We start from the raw sequence: 19,204 nt of genomic DNA on the forward strand, positions 1-19,204 counted from the left end.
TGTTTTGATAACTGTAGCGTTTTCTCCTTTTCATTTTCGTGACTTGCTATTTTATTGTCATTCACTTTCTGCTGAGAAATCACATTTTAGTTTCAGCATTTAATCTTGCAATGTGTTCCCATAAGCAAAGAGAATAAAATTCTATATATTTTTATACCTACTGAATGTTTCACTCTGCATATGCATCAAATTATTGCAATTCATCAATTAGATCATGTGTGAAAATTAAATGGAGAATTTTTATTTCTTAATCATAAGTAATTTATTCATTTTGTTATATACTTCGCAGAGAATTGGAAATGGCAGATAGATTTGAAAAATAAACTTTATTTCTTTAATAAATTTGAGTTTTTAACAACTAATGCTACAGTAAAAAATAATTTTAGAAATCAAACAATAACAGTAGGTATTTGCGAAATTTAGAGCTATTTCATTTTTTCCTCGCTGCATTTTTGAATAATTAGCGACTTAAAAAATTTTTTTTGGAGGAAAGATTCAACCTGATGCGTGTGCATTTTCATTCTGTATACACATGTGCATTAATTTTGTATATAATATGGCAACCAGTCAAAATGACGGAAGTATTCATGTATGGAGCTTCCTGACTCGTTTCATTTGGTTTGCTTTCACAATTGCGCGAACTTTTAAGAGTCTGTAAAAGGTGCGAAAACTCGAAGGGAATTTCATCGGAAATTTGTATTAACTGGAAATGAAATCAATTTAGTAGATATTGCAGCACGAAGCGAAGTGTTAAAAAACAGCCTTTAAAATATGCTTTTGCATAAAATGCACACTTGATATTTAGTGAGCAAGTAATAACTTTTTCCTTCCTCCTAAGAATAGGGAAAACAAAGGATTTTTCGTTATAATCTGAATCTACAGTATTATGGGACGAAAACGGCTTTAATTTTTAGATTTTAGTTTATTAATAGCGCGGAAAATTTGCCTTTTAGTTAATAAAACAATTTTTAAAAATTCCGTTGCAATATTTCATTATCTTGAGGTGCCTCTAAGAGCTTGAAATTTGTAAGCAAATTGAAAAATGGTACTTTTTAAAAAGAAACTTTAAATTTATTTTCTTGTATTTTAGTTTGGTAATAGTGGAGGAAAGCGAGTCTTTAGGTTCCAAAGAATTTTAAAAAATTCTGGGTAGAATTCAACAATAACTTGAGGTGCCGCAAAGAGCTTTAAGTTTGTAAAAATTTTGAAAAAATATTTTTTTGAACTTTTCGTACTTATAATGTTACAAAAGATGGTTTTAAATACATATAAGCATTACAATTAAAAATTATTAATTACAAAATACAAAAATAATAATAAAAACCACACAAAATTTGGTAAAATATTTTAATTATGCATTTATAATGATTACAAATGTTATAGCTGCAAATGTTTGCTTCTGCTTCATTTCCACATTAAATTGTTTTTAAATTAAACTTAGGCATATTCACACGCGAGTCAACTTTTGCTCTTACGCACCCTTCTCTTACGATTGAACCACAGATATTTTGAGCCACATCGGCCATCAGTTTTACAGCTCTTTCCATTGCTTGCATGTGACAAGGAATCCGGGGAAAGTCGAAAACCCGAGTCCCTTATATTATTTGGTACAGCTTCAGATGTTTTCTTTATAAAGTCTTTGATAGAGTCACGGGAAACCTTTTTTAGCAAGGGTGGTTCAGTTATGTCATGTTAAAGCCATGAGATCAAGTCGATGTATTCTTTTTCAACGGGGATAAAGTTCTTGACCATATGTTTTATTATTGGAACTATAGTGCCGCATAATTCAGATGTCGTTCTCGTCATCTGACCGCGGTTCAAAATTACGAGGTCCATCCCAAAATAGCCCCAGTGTTGCTTTACAACGGGACGTTAATATAACTAAACCAAAAAAAAAAAACCCCAACACACAGTTGCCGCACAATAAAAATATCGAAAGAGTAGTTTAGTATAAAGAGCTCTGTATTGTTATCATGGCCAGAAAACAGTCCTGATCTTAGTCCTTTATTGAGAACTTATGGCACAGTTTGAAACTCTTGTACGAATCCATCCATCAAATAAAAGAGAACTAATTGAGTCTATATTTGTTTCCTGGCATCATGTAATAACAAAGGAAAAGCTTAAAATTCTCGTCAGCTCAAAGAAGCATCAGTGTGAAGCTGTAATAAGAATAAAGGATACCCTACTAAGTACTGATAACTCACTGCAGTCATCAGCGTCTAGTGTATCTCGATAATTATTGCTATTGTACTTTGTTGTATTGCAAATATTTGAATTTTATTTTTGTATTGAAATCAGTGTTAAATTGTCTTTAAAATGATATACAAAACTTTGCATTTTGTGAAACGCAACATTTTCTATAAGCATAAAAAAATTAGAAAACATAAATATTTTTAATTGTGTCCACAATTTTGGCCACCACCGTATTTGTATTCCCCTATTTTCCCAACCTTCATTATAAGGTTTGGAGGAAATATCTCGGATTCGAGGACAGAGGATTGATTAGAAAAATGGTTCTATCGAGATCCACTATTTATATGAGCATGGTGAGTGTTCAATTTTACTCTTTAGTATGGAGTGGAAGTCTGGTTTGTCGCCTCAAGTGTTACCCTCATTATCTGACCATGATTCCAACTGGTCAAGTTCGTCCTGAATCAGCCCTCATCTTGCTCATACAGCTGATTCATGAAAAAAAAAGTTTCTTAATAACTAAATATTTTTCAATGTAATTTTTTTTTTTCTAAAAGGTATTTTTCCATAGGGAAATCTTTGGTTAAGTATTTGACCAATTAAATGAATTTGAGGGTATGGGGTGTCCTATTTTCCTAAAATGTTAACTCTAAAATACATTAATATGAGGAAATTTAGTATTATAGGAATAGAAAACGGTGAGATATGTACATTCTACACGTATAAAACGATTACTAAAGTTTTTTTTTACTAAGATTCTCAGAATATAACAATTAAGATAAACCAATTTGTTACTGCCAAAAATGCATTTAATTTTAAAGTTAAACTAATATTTTCTTAAATTTCATTGCAAACGCACGATATTTTTCAATCTATTTATTTTTAATAGATATTCGATTTTATTCTTCGCTTCTTACAAATGGTTTTTTATGTTTGTATGAATCTGTTAGACTAATGTAGATTGTTGCAATCATATCCTAAATAACTGTTAAACATTCCGTTTCAGTTTCTTAAAAAAGGTACCGGCAAACTGGCATACAAAGCCAGTGGAGCTACACTACCATCTGCTCCACCCATTAGTTTTGCCCCACATCTCACGACTGACAGACCTGCGGAGGAACTTCCACCAGTAATGGAAGGTACGTTATTGCCCATATTCTCAATAAATTTTGTTGAAATTCACCATAAATTATGTTTCAAAAGTGATTAATTCAAATTGTTTTTCCATCTAGGACCTTCATTGAAGGCGATATTTCATTATGAGGAAGGTAGGTTCTATTAATCTATTACTTGAAAGTCAGATTATAATGACACTTCGATCTTTAAAATGTGTAGTAAAATAGTACAATACCAATTTCCTATAATAGGATTCTTATTGACAGGAATAAGAAAGTAATTTCCACTTGAAACGGAAAACTCAAAATATTGATATATTAATAAAAAAAATACAAAATATTAATAAACGGAAATCAAAATATTAATAGAAAAACTATTAATAAGGAATTCTTCAATATCCTTTCGTGAAACTACCTTCAAAGTTAAGGGACGGCTATGATGGTCTGGTGGTAAGGTCTCTTCGGAACCTCGGTGTTTTCGGGTTCAACACCGAAAACCAAGATTCCACCTGAAGAACCGTCGTATAAGCGGGTCTGGTGCATATTAACCCTTATCGTGGCAAGATTGCTTTTTTGAAGAAAAGGAAAAAAAATGTATATAGGTAGCTTAAATTACAGATCTACAAAATAACTAAACTTATTTTTGTAGTATAAATAAACGTCTAGAAATGTCATGTGTTTTATAAAACTAAGTTAAAAATTATTTTATAGTGGTAGTATATTTTTATAAAGTTGTATGTATGGTATACTATACAAAATGATCATAAGGGTTAAATCTATCAGTGCTGAATGACTTCTCGCTGGTGTGAAGTGAACTTCGGAGAGGGGCTGCCAGTTCCGGTGTTACCCTCGTCATCTTATTGCTGTTCAAAATTACAAGGTCCGTCCCAAAATAGCCCTAGTGTTGCATTAAAACGGGATGTTGATATAATTAAACTAAATTGTGAAATTACCTTCAAAGACCACCATATCTGCATCAAAAATGCTCGCTTATTCATTCCAGCTTCCCAGGTTAGCCATAATTCCATTTCCAACCCCAAAGTAGTCAGCAGAAGTTAACGAGCTTCAAGCTCTTTCTGCATCATTCGTTCTTAACTATTATACTTTGAATCGTTAAAAAATGATTCATATATTACTGTGTCCAAGAATAGTTTATGGGCACATTATTTTTTATTCAGGGCAAAATATATTGCTGCCTTCGACATATTATTGGCATATCCTTTTCCTACAGGGACATTGACATACATTTCGGCTACAAACTTCAACCTCAATAGCGAGACCTTGAAATGTCCTAACCGTTCGCTCCATGTCGTATCTCCTATATGATTCTATGCACATCGTGGAGACCCTTCTCCTAATTATAGTTATTTAATAGATAGGAGTTGGTCCCATTAATAAGAAACAGAGTATTAAATGATTTCGGCCTCGATATTATTAGTTTTTAAGTCTGCCAGTCACTGAATTGCACGCATCAAAATATTCAAAACAAAATTTTGAGGATATTCAATTTGTCAGATGTTATGTTCTTCCTTTAAAATTCCATATTAAATATCTTATTTGTTATAAATATCATTTATTCATACTTAAGCAATAAAATAATTTTATTCGGATCTGACAATGGAAATTTTTTCATAATTTTAGGGGGAATTAAAACGACTTCGCCACCAGTCGGGCCCTCACGTAAGTCTAATTATTCCTGCAATTTTCCTTTGCTAAACTGTTAAATAAATGACAGCAAAATAATTATTTTTTTCATTACAGACTCGCAACCTGGTCCCTCCCATGTGGTAAGTACTTTTAATCACTTTATATATTTTGCAAACCATTGCAGACCTTTTTTTCTCCGAACTTTAGGAAATTCGCGTTTGGCTGATTACCGTGCCACTTATTTGTTATCATTTCAGTTTAACTTATCTGATTCCGTCCCATCCAGACGCTTTTTATTTTAAAATTGCATACTGGAATCTTTGCTTCCAGTATGCAATTTTTGTGGTAGTCTTTACTACCACAAAATGTCTTTTGTGGTAGTAATGTCTTTTTGTGGGTAGTCTTGGCTACTTTCCTAGCTCTTCCAGTTCTTAGCTTCTTTTAATGAAGAGAAAATTATTTAAATGTCAGGCAGAAGTTAAAAGAATACGAAAGGCATTTTCCGTCCTTCTGCTGTATGTCTCGGTGTCGAAGTAATTTCTTTGTAAACCGCAACTTTTCTTGAATCATTTCAAACACCATTTTATCACATTGCTAGTTTAATAATTTGTCTTGTGCAAGCAAATTTATGTGTATATGGTGAATTGACAATCTATTTAAAGCTAGAATTTTTTCTCTTTCAGCCACTTTCAACTTTTGGTACAATCGAGCCACCACAAATTTTAGCTCGATCTCCCGGATTAAGACCTCCCTCACCCGAACTAAGACAATCTTCACCGGACATGACTTCTCCACCCCAAGAGCCTTCTGCTAGCGGTAAGTGGGAAATTTAGTGTGTATGTATATCAATCCGTGAAAAAATTAATCCAATGAAAATACGGCCTTGCAATGAAATGTATTGATTTCTATCCAGTTTTGAATGAAATTCATCCCTAGGTCTGCCTTCTTATCTTAGAGTAATTTAACACCATTACTCTGTAACGATAGGAGTGGAAATGTTTTATATAGATAAATTCCTATCAAGTTTTAAATTAAATCTATCAAAGTTTTGGCTATCTCTCGGGGTGTTATTTTGAATGCATGTAAATAAACTCAAAACGTGATAATTTAAAAAATATATATATATTTAGACATATGATCTAGTTACTAAAATTATAGTTCTGTGTCAAATTTTATATTCAATTCGCCTCTTTAAAAAGGTTTCAATCGGTCACAAAAAAAATACCCAAAACGCATTTCGGGGATTTCTTTAGTACGAAACACAAAATTCTATGTATGGGTCTGAAAATAGTACGTAGCCTTGAAATTAAAAATCTGAACATTTCTGATGTTCACTGCCTTACAAGAAAGAAGAGAATAAAACTTTTATTACACAGTTCAAGGTAATTTCGGGGTTATGGCGACCTGTTTCTTTGTCGTCATATCATTCTGAAGGTTTATTTGAGTTTGTCACAAGATACACGCATTTTTATCATTCAAACATGGGCAAAGGACGGCATATCAATTTTAAAAAAAAAGCTGAAATCTCATAACTGCTCCGAGCTAAGCTACATTTGTGAAACAAGCCAGGTAGTAGATCCAAATCCCTTTAAATTTTAACCTTGGATGTTTATTTTAACAATATAATAAAATATTAATAATAAAAAAATATATTAGTACCATCATAAAACAATTAACTAATTAAAATTCAATACATTGCATCTAAAATATTTATGATAAGCTAAAACATTGTTACATTTATACAATTCAATTTCGCAAGGTGTTTCAAAATTTTGTTTACTGTCTTTGTAAATATGTTAGTCCTATATATATATATATATATATATATATATATATATATATATATATATATAATATATATATATATATATATATAATATAAAGACTTTTATAGAGCATAGTCTTGATATAACATGGAATAGAAAAAGTTAGGAGAAGAACGGTGTAGCTGTTCTTTGTATTCCATAATATTGTTTCGTATCCGTAAAATTGCCTTGTAATGAATCGTATTACTGAAAAAAAATCAAGCATTCTAGGAGATATTTATAGATTATTAGATTTATAGATTATAATGGAACAGGCCACTGTGGCTGTTCCATTTTCTCCAATATAATAGAAGGTTGGCCTAAAAAGAATGTAAAGTGGAGAAAGGTGGAACACTTGGCCCAACAAAGCTATATCTCTACTTATAATAGAGATGAAGGTGTGTGGTGGCGCTCTACAGGCCAGTTCGTTTCACCAACAGCTACCAAATTTGACACATATACATTGTGCATTTCGGGAATGGGCACCTCGGAATAATTTTGTAAACTTTTTTATTGGAATTTTTAATAACAATTAAGCGAAATTTGAATGCTTTTTCGTGATAACGTCTAAAAATATTATCGCACAAATATGATTTTTTAATCGAGTTAAAGTTCAAAAAATTAACTTTTTAATTAACATATAAATTAAGTTCTTTTTTAATGAATTTTTAAAAATATTTTAAACATAATTTTTAACTACTTATTTCACATAAAATAAAAAAAAAAAAAAATAGCAGCATGATCACAATATGGGTCAATGGAAAAAATAACTTTTTATCAACGTTTGCCATCACATTGATAAGAGCTCAAATAAAAAAAAAAGATTGAATAGTACTTCAAGTCTAGAAAAGTGTCAATTCCCGCTGGTGTCTGCATGAAATGAAGTAAGAAATATAATTTTTTTTATAAAAATAAAGGCGAAACTAAGTTTTCTATGATGTTCCACAATATCAATGTTATTAATTTAAGGGAAACATGGTTTAATATATATCCTGTCCAAAGTTTTCTGTGATCGTTTACAATATTTAAATTCAGGGCCAAACGGCTTTAATTTGTAAACCTTTAATAATAGAGATAGATGTGTTTTAAATGGTCTGAATGAAAAAGCAATTATTTTATGTAACTTAAGTCAATAAATGCTCTAAAAAATTAAGACTGTTTAGCTTTTATCTAGATCCTCTGCTTCGTGATTCATATTGAACAAAATGTTTTAGGGACACTAATATTTTAAATAAAAAGAGCTGCACTCCAATCTATTGGATCAGTCATTAAAACTAATTTATGAAAATTAGAATTTCGCTATTTATTAAAAGCAGGTAATTTTAGACCACTTCATCGACCCACTCAAAGCTGATACCCCAATCAACGCCTAAAGCTTTTCAAGACTGATTGGCCTAAGATTATGAAAATGTTGAATGTTCAGCTTCAATGAAAATGTTAAACTATTCCATTCTAAACTTCATAAATTGATTGAATTTGAAAGACGATAGAAACGTTCATTTATTTATTTAAAAGTAGAAGTGGCAAGAATATTTTGCAGAATATGATTCCTTGGAAATAAATAATTATATAAACTTTAGACTTCATAATTTAATCGAGTGTATTTATAGACCGAAAAAAATAGTTATTCACGTCATTTAAATCCTTTTGAAAATAAAACTAATAACTAATGAATCTAAGAAATTTTTGATCAGTCATTCTTGAGACATTACGTAAATTATGATTAAATCTGTAGTGCGCATAAGACTTAAATGCCTAACGAATCTGTTTACAAACACGAACATTTAAAAAAAGTGCTTGGTTTCAGTAAAAAAATGTTTTATATTGATTGCAGTTTAATCGTTTCCACTTAAAATTTTACGGGAGCTAGCTGAAAATGAGAGATACATAATACATTATGGCATAAGGTCTTTATAATGTATGAGTGATTTATGATTTTCAAAATTTGAAGCTTAAAAACATTTTGATTAAGAAGCTATGAAAATACAAATTATATAAAATATTTAATTGAAAATTTTAACGAAAATTGAGATTGGCTAACCAACTGGTAGCCAAAAGAGACTAGAATGTAATAAATTTGAATTTGATATCAGATCTCTTAACTTGCTTTACGTTGATTCCTACTACGAGTATTTTCGAAAATCGGTATGGAATGGTTCCTCTTAACGCCATTTGAAAGTAACTCTCTCATAAGTTATTTCTCGATGACTGCTTTATTCATTTAGTAAAACAGAATAATAATTGATACAAAATTTCAATTGAGTCCCTTTTAAAATTTCTCAATCATTTCGGATTAAAAATGACATCAGGCGAGAATCAAAATGTCTTCGTTGGGTTCCATGTGTTTCTGATTGAAAAGCAGCCTGCAGTTCTACGTTAGAATCCTATTTTGTTCTCTTTGTGTACGGGGATGGGGATTCATTTCGTAATTTTTTTTTAACTAAGCTCGAAGACATTTGAAAATAATTATGAATTTACTAAAAACGAAATTCATATGAAAAGTTCTAAAAATATTTCATTACGCGATTTAATAGCTCTGAAAAGGCGTTGAGGTGCATCCACAGATTTTTGGATAATGCACTGTTTAAACTAATTTCTTTCGGAGATTTTCAATGAACAAATCACTTGCTCTTCATTCACTCTTTTAATTTACTGCTGGGTATGAGAAATCGTGTTCGGAACTATGTTAATGTTCAAATCCTAAAACTCGTTTAAAAATAATGCATTTTTTTTGTAAAAAAAACAAAAAAACAATGAGTTTCATTACAACTAGCATTGAACTATGCCTCAAATGCAGTAGCAAAAGCTTCCAGATGATGTTCCAAATGGATCTACACTCTCCTGTAAAAAAAAAAAAAAAAAAAAAAAAAAAAAAAACTGAGGCTCAAAAATTTGCAGTATGTAAAAATGCTTACCATTTAATTCACTTCAAGTATTCGTTTAAGTTTTTGCTTAGGAAATGTACCTCCCAAAGTGTAATGTAGCATTAGTGATGATTGCAGGACATTGATAGTTTAGAGGAAATAAAATGAATGGGGGGGGGGCGGTCGGGGAATAAAACATCGCTGCTGTAAATGAGAAAATGATGAAATTTGCAGCAAGATGCTTCGCCAGAAAAGCTCCACGATTCCTTGATGACTTTGCAGCTTGAAAAAATAAAGTATAAACAAATACTTTAGACGTTGAACTGAGTATCATCTTTATCGAATTAGTTCTTTACATTTTGCAGTTATTATGTTTTGTTGTATTCAAATATTGAGGGGAATTTTCTCTGAATAAATTATGCTGAAAACATGGCAAAAAATTTATAAATTCGTGTGAAAGTCGCTTATGAAATTTCGTTTGTACGCGAGAAACCAAAAATGAATACAAAATAGCAGGATTTTGAATACCTGCCTTCCATTGAAGTCTTTATTGCAGCATATATTTTGAAATATTAATAAGGCGAATGTTAACTTTGTAATAAAACAAAGGAAAAGGATATAAGAAGAGCTTAGGAGTGCATTCATGACTTTTAAAATCTTTTCTGATAAAAGATTTAGGTCATTATCAGTCAAAATCTTTAAAAAATGTGTTAAGGAATCGAAAGAAAAACATTGATTAAATATTTATGAAGTTGTTTTTCTGGCATGTCTGAAGAAAGAAGCATGACTTATTCAAATGATGTACTTCATACAAATTCTTATGATATTCCGAAGCTTTTTCGAATGTCTAATTAATATTGTGAGAAAAAAACGAAAATGTTATGATTCGTAGACAATTCAAATATCATGCATAAAACAAACTCTTTAAAACCGTTAATGAACTCATGGTTTGTTTATCACTTTCTCGTATATGAAGTATAGCTAACGTATAGTAAGCATGGAAAAATTCGAACACGAGCATTTGAGGAATCTCCACCTTTCAACCCGCCTCCCCCCGAGTTCAAAAACACATTTTTAAAAATGTCTGTCTGTTCGTCTGTGACAAAGATCTCAAAAACGCTTTGAGCTAAACGGATGAATTTTGGCATACGGACTCTTCACCAAATTTGTAGATTTCTATGAAATTTTGAGATAAATGTATTAGAGGAATTCTATCTCCCCAGCTGTTTGAATGTAAGTAATAGCGATAAATACAAAGCGGAGAAAGCGGAGATAGTTAAAATTATATCTATAGATTTTATATTTATCAACTATAGTGCAAGCACCTATCAGATTTTAGCCAAATCCAAGGGCTTGACTGTTTTTCTGTGAATTTGCAGAAACATCTGATAGCGAAAATCCAAACGCAACGATTTAAATTTATCAAATTTGGCACAAGTACATTTTCGACTGATTTTATTATATTATCTTTTACATTATATCTATATTATTATGCTGTCAAATTACAAACACCATTGCATCTGAGATAATACCATAATTAGAGAGTCCGAGAAAGATTTTGTGATCCCACTCCCTCTATTAGAAAAGATTCAATAAATTATGAATCAACCAATTCGAGTGCATCTAGTTATACATACATACATACATACATACATACATACATACGTTTCGATAAAATACCCCTTGGTCTGTATATCAGGAATATACTGTATGTAATATGTACGAAAAGCCACGTCCTCTACGTAACGATTTGGTTCGTTTGATTTGACATCACCGTAGTTAGCGCAAACACTACGAACACAAAGAAGCACCAGCAAAATGGGAATCTTGCTTTCACCATACTGACTGTATTAAGACTAATTTCATACAGAATGCATCGTAGTATTTTACTCTCAGCTTAAGCCATACTAAATTTTGTCATTCCATTCTGTAATATTGAAAGCTGCTTAAGAATGGAAATATTTCACGAAGGTTATTTTTCAAGTGATTTCTACTGCTATTGATAGAAGGTGCGAGGCATTACACATAATTTATTGGGCTTAGATTGATATTTTTGAATAACGATTTTGTTCAAATTAATTTATATTTGCCATTTGAAAATTTTAAGAGTTTAATATTTTTTTTTTCTTTCACAGGGGCGGTGATTGCCTCATTGCAACAGGTATGAACCAGTTTTATATACTTCCTTTAATGAAGCTTTTTCTGAAAGCCTGTCTTTGCTTCTCTGCATTCCGCAATATAAGCAATAATATTATGTAAATAATAAACGAATTTTCATTTATTTGAATTCGGAAACAAAAGCTTATTTCTCTGCTCGTCAAAATGAAAGGATTCTGACAGAAATGTTAAAATGATACTTATGAAAGATGATGAAAAGCCCAACTATAAAATCACTATTTAGCGTCAGTTAAGACATTTATAGCATTTTAAAACAATATTGATTCTTTTAGCTAATTTCTCATTTTGATTTTTTAAGATATAAATATGGTGGGAGTAGTGTGTGGATGTTCGACTTTCACGAAAACGCCAATATCCCATCTTTTAATTCATGGAATTCACCAAACTATTGATTTAGTCTTAGTGTTTTTTAATTGTACATAAACTCAGTATTTCAGCACCTGAATAGTCTGAGAAAGCATTTTAGTGCAATGCATTGAGGGGTGCGGGGATTGGGACACCTTACACTTCTCAATGGAGAGCAAGTTATTTTAGAAGGATGATGTCCAATAAATTCGAAGGATATTTTCAGTTCCCCAACGTTAAAGCGCTATAGTGACAAAAAGTGCCATCCAGTACCGAATATGCAGTGCCATTAGCATCTTCATGCAACTTTCTTCGAGGTTCGATACATCTCTCACTATATATAAATATTTATAGAATTCCTTCAAACATCTTACATCATGCAGAGACATTATATACAAAACAGGCTGCAGCTAACCAAACACAAATAATTTGATAACAGATAGCATGGAAATATCTACAATTTATGAATTTATAACAATTTATGAATAGACATTTTAGATCTAAGCTGCGGCTAAATGCAGGCATAAAAAATATTTTTGTTAACTTTCCAATTCAACTAAAAATTATCGTTTTCCGTTTTAGGAGGTTTCAATGTACCGAGAAGAAATACAATTTTGGAGAGAAAAGTATGAAGAGGCGCAACACCAAATAACTAGACTGAAAGTATGACATTTTATTTGGTGTTCTGTCATTAATTTCTGCTTAAATTATTTTTGCAATTATTTACTATGGCATTAATTATTTTTATCGCCATGGAAAGCTTATGATGAAAATAGCAAATAATTAAGATGAAATGAATGATTAAAATGACAATTTTCCGAATTGGGGATCGAATTTATTATACGATGTTATGTGCGTTGGTATAACTGATGGGGAAAAAGTTTGTCATGTGACATTATTTCTTGTTTTGATAGGAGCCTATAACATCAAAACATGAAAACATGTTACTCATTTTTTAATCAACTTGATTTCTATTTCACGCTAACGTTTTCATGAGGGAATAATGCCAAATATTCCGAGCTTAGTAAAATATTTAATTTGTAGAATAGCAGGAATTTATTAAATATAATAACAATAAAATTAAGGGTTTATCACATGAGTGGAGGTTGAAGCTTTTTCTCATCGTAACCTGCTTTTTACCGCTGAAATAGAAAGAATATTTTCGCGCTTGTCAGAATTTTCACTTTTCGAAGCTGAACTTGGATAAGACGTCACTGGTGCGGGAAGATGGAGACACCACTTCATCTGAATTGAAGATCAGCAATAGACACCAAACGATACGTATGGAGTACGAATTTTGAATTTGCAAAGATATTTTTGGCAAAGTTAAAGATCTTTTAGTTTTTGAAATGTATAAAGAAATATAGCGACAGTATTTGCAGATAGTTGAAATCGATCTGAAATAAGATGCTACGAAATTTGCAATGTTCATTTGTAATAACGTACTGAACTCAAATTTATTTCTCATTTTTTAATATGAGATTCGGAAGAATCCGTTTAATAATCAGAGCTCCCGCTGGTGTAGTTTGGAAGTTTGGAGAAGGGGTGACATCTCAGGTGTTGTCCTCGTCATCTGACCTAGTTTCAAAATTAAGAGATCTAGTATGGCTTTAAACCGATACGTTAATATAACTAAATTGATAATCAGAGAAATATTAAGTCGAAATTCAGGTCATACAAATTCTTAAAACTATATTACATATGAATTTTTTAAATATAAGAAAATATAGGTTATTGATTTAAAAAAAGGAAAATTGCAATAAATCAGAAGTATTTTATTTGCTTCTTATATCTTCAAAAATTATAAAGACGTTTTCAACAGGAAAAATGCTTTAAAAATGAAGTATTTAAAAATTTCTCAAAATATAACTCAATTGTCCATCCAAAAACAGAATTATTCTCTTTGTGCCAAAGCTGGATAAACAACTGTCCGGTAAATCTGAATACTAAATTGCTGCAGGTTTGAAAACCAGTTATTTTGGAGTAATTATAATCCAGCAATCGCGCAGCTAGAGCCAGATGCAGCTTTCTAAAAGTTCCGAATCAATGCAAATGTCAGATGTCTATTGTTCTCTTTAAATTCCATAATTAAATTATTATTTTTTATTTAATTTCTGCAAAAGTAGCTTTAAACAGTAAGTTTTGATGCACTAAAACGATGACTTAAATTGTGTCATTTTCTGGAGAGTAGGTTTCAATACCTTACAAATAAAACCATTGAAAATACCAATTTTAAAATAATTTCTTATATAATTTGAAAGAAAAAGCAACCTTTTAAACCAATCTGAAACATAATTAATTATATGATTCATTATATGATTTTTATTATGAAAGGACATTTTACAGCAGTTTGTGCATTTCGAGTTGCGTGCAATCTACAGGCGAGATCGTTTGCTCTGCAATTAACAAATTTGGCACATGCATATCCTGTAGGCTGTAAATGTATTGCTCGAAGCCACTTATTTGGAATTTTAATTAAAAATTAAAGGAAATTTTGACACTCTTTTGTTATAATATTAAACATTACAGTGAGAAAATAATATAAAATTCAAAAAAATTACCTAATTTTTTCATACCAAATATTTTTATTTTTTAAATACTTTAGGCGGATTTTACAATAATATATTTCGTTGCTGAAATGAAACTCAAACCGTTCACATTGTTGCTATTAATATTTCATCCTGCCTCTGTTCCCCGTCATTTTGATTAAGATATGAATATTTGGCTTATTTTTGTGTGCTGAGTAGGTTTCGGCATAAGATATGCTTTTAATAGATTATAAAAAAAATTTATGCTTCCAATTAAGTTTTCACTTTAGAATCAAGTAACAGTTCAAATATTAAAGCGCCTTCTCTTTAAAATACTGCTGATTCTTGTGATATAATTGGATGTATAGACAAAAAAAAATTAGGAAAATGCAAAACATAATAAACAAAACCGATGTAAGACTTTTTAAAAATGTAAATCGTCTGTCTATCAAAATTTGAAGTGCAAAAATCTTTTGATCAGAAAACGGTTCAAATTTTCATGAATCATTAGTCCCAGCAAACCAAATGGTCACCAAAGACGGCTAATCAGAAATATTGTTAGAATAATATTCCAACATTAATTGATTTATTGTTTTAAATTTTAATAAGTTCACATATAAAAAAACCTAGCAATTTAGATGAGAACTTGAAATTAAATTAGTGTGGAAATATTTGAGAAATATAAAGGTTGCTAGATCGTAGCCTACTTTATCAACTGAATGACACTTCCCCGTATATAGCTTTATGAAAACATATATCGAAGTAACATGAAATATAGAAATTGCGTTTTGGGTTTATATGCTAGAAGATATATAAGCAGACGGTCGATATTGGATTCAAAATTTGATAAGGAATTGCATTTAAGATGCTAAAATTGTGTACCAAATTTTATCCAACAAACTCTTCGTTTGACAGTTAATATGTTCCCTTATACGGACATCCAGGTAGATTTTCTGAGAATGTATTTTTCTCAAAATTGGCGGAGTCTTGCAAATTTAATGTAAATATCACATATCCAATTTCACCTGTTCAGGTCAAAGCATTTGAATCATTGTCTGCAGATAAACAAAAGTCCAAAAAAGTGCTTTTTGAACAGAACAACTTATATGAAAAAGTTAAGAAAAATTCCGTAATCCCAATGGACGATCCAGGGTTGCTCATAAGGGGAATAATGACAGCATTTAGTAAAACAATTGATAATATGAGGATCATCTTTAAAGACGAACGCACAAATAGAACCCCCCCCCCCCAAAAAAAAACCCCGCCAATTCACCAAATTTTTAGACATGTTTCTGATAATTATGATTGGCTATTATTACAAAGTATACATTTTCATCATTAACTGTTTCATACCTAACATTTGTGCTATTGGATGAATCGGTTCATTTTGAGTTGTGGTACGATTGGTGAAATATGAATTAGAAGTATCTAGATTGCGAAAATGTATTTTTGATATCAAATTTGAATATATTTTAACATTTCTAGAGAGCAGTCGAATTAGCTGCCACAAACCCCGAACAACATCGAAAACGTAGAAGCGAATCTGACCAGTATGAAGAAACTGGCGTTCCTGCCAAAAGATTGGCTGTAGAACAGGAAAATGGAAACCAACCCTCACCAAGACAAATGGTGAGTATAGTTTGTTATACAATTTCGTATGTTTAAATGGATGATTTTTTAAAAAGTGCAACAATGTTTAAAGCGTTTATTAGTATGTAATAAATCTTAAATAGTGCCGATTGGGAGCGAAATTGAAACTGATAATTTAAATGTATAAAACTTAAATTTTATATTAATAATCGATTTGTCTGTGCAACTTGTAAATGTTAAATCTGTTTGCTAAATTTTACCAATCTAGCTCTTGCCGTTTCGTAATTATTATTTGTCTACTCGGTTGTCCAAATATAAGATTTCAACTCAAATGGATTTTATTCAAATTTCAATAAATATCTACAAATTCTGTGTGAAGGTCCTACTCCAAAATTTCTCAAATTAGATAATCTCTGGAAATATTTTAGTCAAGACCAAAAATCTTTTTCGAACTAAAGCGTGGATACTCACCAATCTCTATAACTGGAAAGTTTTTGACGATTACAATACTTTTTCTGTATTTCGCATATCAAAAAGTTAAAAAGAAAAAAAAAATAAGAATAAATTTATGCCTTCATTCAGATAGTGCGTTCTCGTTTTTGCATTTTATTTCCTTTGATCACATTACACAGTTTAGTTTTAATAATGCTCTATTCTATAATACTGCTCTAATGGTGGAGTCCACTTTACAATTTCGTCTATCTAAAAAAAAGCTACAAACTAAAGAAAAAAGCTACAAAAACGATGTAAAAAAAAGACCTTTCATCTGTGTAGTAAAATAACATATTGCTTCAATGGCTATAGTTTAAAATAGGGAAGAGTAGTACAAGGGGAAAAAAACTAGAATATATTTTCCATTTGGAAAATCCTGCTTTCATTGCGATAAAGGAAATCCAAGATAGATTGAGATTTTCAAATTAATTTTTCTACTGATAAAAGTAGAGGAATATTTTATTGAGGTTTAATAAATTTTATCAAATGATGGCAAAAATGCAGTATATCCTTCAAATTTGAAATGTACTTTTCTTAAATTCTATATAAATTACATTCACTGTATACATTTAATTTGTAAAATATTTCAAATTTTTCATTTATAATTCGCAATATTCAAAAATTAACGGATATAAAAATTCAGATAAATCTGTGCAATATTAACAGAAATGCAAAAGGATTTAGTCGCTGTTTCAGTGCATGCAAAGTTAACCAGTGCCACATTAATTTCCTTCAGTTTCTTATTTCAGGCATAAACTCGGTAAATTTCCCATGAGAAAGTTAATTTTTTAATGAATCTTAAGATTGAAGAAATTCGGGAAATTAAAAATTCACACTTCATTACGAAGTAGCCAACTTTGAATACGAGATACTTCGCTGGGAGTAATGATCGTTAAATTTTTAAATTAATTATTTTCTGCAACTTGGTATTTATGGTTTCTTCAGCAAATTATTAAATTCAAATTTTCATATTCATACAACTCATATTAGCCTTGCAACGTTCCTGTCATTGTTCTATGCATATCCTACTTTCTTTTCCGGCTTCCTAAAATTTGAATTTGAAACAGAAGTGATAAAACTTCAATCAATAAAAAAAAATGCTTTAACTGAAATTAAACATGTTTGTAAAAACGGCGAATGCAGAAAATAGAATTGTTCAAAAATGATGGCTTGTGTGTACTACAGAATAATTTTTTTTTTAAATATGCAATTTCTCAAAGGATTATTCAAAGAAAATTTTTGATTAATCATACAATTCATTTTAATTTTCTAACCAATTTTAAATAAAAATTATTGTTTCAGCTTGTATATTTAATCTTTATTTATATGTATAATAGTTGATTTATTTAATTTGCACCTATGGTATACCAGACTTTGTCGCTATATTCCTCACTGTTTATATTCAAGTTCAAATTTTTAATTCGAACTTATGTTAATACGATGACAACACGTTGATGAAAACTAATTTTTTCACATTGACGCGCTCGTGCAGATTAAATTTTATTTTTTATTTTTTGAGAATTTTATTGTTGAAAAAATGGTTAAAATTTATTTTTAAAAATTCGTAAAAAATCGAAATTTAATGTTGAGGTTAATGCATTGCTATTAATAAAAAGACGATTATTTGAGCTTTAACTTGCGTCAAAAATTAAAGTTCCGCTGTAATATTTTCGGAAATTATAGCCTAGAAAGGCCGAAATTTTGCTTAATTTGTAATTAAAATTCAATTAAAAAAATTGTAAAAAAAATCGCACCGAGATGCACATCACCGGCCTCCAAGTCATACGCGTGCTACACTTGGTAGCTGTAGGTAAAACGTTCTGACCTGTAGAGCGTTTAGAAGTCTTATGTGCAATACAGAATAATTTTCATTATTTATAAAGTCTTAAAGAATTATTGAAAATAAATTTCACGGATTCAGTGAAAAAATCAGATTTCAGTTTTATTTTTAAAAGGATATAAACGCAATAATATTTTATTGTTTTTCTGTTCATAAATATATTTAAAAATGTAGAAGTTTTATGAAGTTTGAATTTTAAACAATCCTTTGGTCCTAAGGAATCATATTCTGCAAGATATTCTTGCCACTCCAATTTTTTAAAAAATAAACGTTTTTATTTTCTGCGTTCAAATCTGACCGATTTATTAAGTTTTAAATATTGCAATATTAGAACAATCAATATTTTCATATTTTAGGGCCAATCACCCTTGAGAAACTCTGGGAGATGATTGGCTTCTTTGAGACGGTCAATGATATGTTTGATAATCAACTCTTTTTATAAAATAATGATGTTGAAATTTTCAAAAATCGGTCATCTTTAATGATTGATTTAGTTGATTGGAGTGCAACTTTTTTTTGATTGAAAAGATTATATTTTGAGCTTCAACTTGATGCAAAAAATCAATTTGAACTATAATATTTTCGGAAATTATAACGAAAAAAACGTCCA

The sequence above is a fragment of the Argiope bruennichi genome, chromosome 7, assembly GCF_947563725.1.
Source record: "Argiope bruennichi chromosome 7, qqArgBrue1.1, whole genome shotgun sequence".
Taxonomy (NCBI): domain Eukaryota; kingdom Metazoa; phylum Arthropoda; class Arachnida; order Araneae; family Araneidae; genus Argiope; species Argiope bruennichi.